The following is a 1,562-nucleotide window of genomic DNA, read 5'->3' as shown; positions in this document are numbered from 1 at the left end:
TCTGACGTCAGACTCCCATAGCACAGCATCCTCTGATTCCCATATCTTCTCCACTCTTTGACACCAGATCCCTAGAACACCTCCACCCTCTGAATACCACATCCCCTTCACCTTCTAACATCAGACCCCCTAGAACAACAGCACCCTCTGAATGCCACATCTACTCTATCCTCTTAATACCAGACCACTAGAACGCAGATACCTGCGATTCCTTCATTCTCCTGGATCTGTTTTATTCCTTTATATTCTCTGAAATCTGAATCCTTATTTATTTTTTGCCCTTCGATAGAAAATATTCTATATACTAATAACTAAGCCCATCTTCATGTTTACACAGAACTTTATTATTTTAAAATCAAGAACACAATTTTTTTTCTCATAGGAAAGTGTTTGGCTCAGTCACGTGACAGCTGATTAGATAAAACGTGCCAGGAAGACATCACCACCAAATCCTTTCGTTTCCTGTCCTACTTAGATAACAGTCATGTCAGCCCACACTGGTCACTCTCGCAGCAACTGTGAAAAAGCAAGTGCAAAAAAGTGCAATAAATATTGTAGCACAAAAAGAGACAAATCGATGGTGAACATGTGGGTGGCTGCTGTGAGTGTTCCTTCAGAGGGCCGGAATCTGACTCCTTCACAATGGCCGGCTTCTTATCTGCAGTAGTGTTTGCAAAACGAACACATGATCGAATTATGAGATGAAATAAACTGTTTTATACTTGTGTGAACACCACAAAAGTGCCAGGCACAAAAACGCCCATCATACTGACAATATTTTAGGAAAAACATTTTCGCTGAACCCATTTCACAGCTCGGTGATGAGGAACAGGTTATTGGGATATATCTGTTCTTTATACAAAGTCTTGGTCACCTGGCTTAATACATACATTATACTATTAACATTTGCAGGAAAGGTTTACTGGGCCACCGACTACTGATATCAGGCAACTCCACTCTGTTTAGCCATCTGCCACCTTGGCTGTTAAGGAGACAGTCCAATTTCTCAATATCGTATGTTACTACAACCCCAGTTAGTTTTCTCAGGAAGCCGTAATGTACATAGAATATGTGTCTGTAGTTTATAAAGCAGGTAAGGCATTATAGAAGGAGTGGTTTAGTTTCTGAGTACGTAGGACAGGGATCTGCATGGCTAACTCCTGTTCCTGTGGTTATAGGAGGTTGATCGGTGTCTTCTTAGCTTCATTGGCCTCCTAGAAAATCAAGAAAACACAGCATATGGATCATTAGGACGGCAAAACCCTTACTGGGACCAGGAATTTACTAAGCTGAGAGAGCTTGCTGAGGTGAGACAAATACTATGAAAGAATTCACAACATTTCTGGTGAGTGCGCTAGAAACATTCACAAACTGGTGATGGGTGTCTTTGGTGACATGTTTAAAGAGAAGATGTGGGAGCACAGAGCTAGTAATCCACCATCCGAATGGGCCACATAACCAAAGACGTTCCGTTCCAGCCAAGGTTAAATACAATGACGGCACACTCTCACCCAAAGCCATGCCCCTAACATGTTACAACCACAGCAGGAATTCAAGTGTAT

At 41.9% G+C, this 1,562-nt stretch overlaps 1 protein-coding gene across 1 annotated transcript in view; it reads right to left on the bottom strand.

Moving 5' to 3' along the window:
* Positions 1-322: 322 nt before the first annotated feature.
* The window catches only part of SCN3B (sodium voltage-gated channel beta subunit 3), a 47,847-nt gene continuing 46,607 nt past the window's right edge, over positions 323-1,562 (bottom strand). Inside the window, exon 6 of the mRNA XM_077458026.1 lies at positions 323-1,214. The gene's annotated coding sequence lies outside the window, so the exon portion shown is untranslated. The remainder of the gene's footprint in view (positions 1,215-1,562) is intronic.

Source organism: Lithobates pipiens, unplaced genomic scaffold, assembly GCF_037356315.1.
Source record: "Lithobates pipiens isolate NorthernLeopardFrog02 unplaced genomic scaffold, aLitPip1_a1.2 Scaffold_27, whole genome shotgun sequence".
NCBI lineage: Eukaryota > Metazoa > Chordata > Amphibia > Anura > Ranidae > Lithobates > Lithobates pipiens.
Note: the sequence above shows the minus strand (reverse complement) of the source record. Positions and strands in the feature narration are given on the sequence as shown.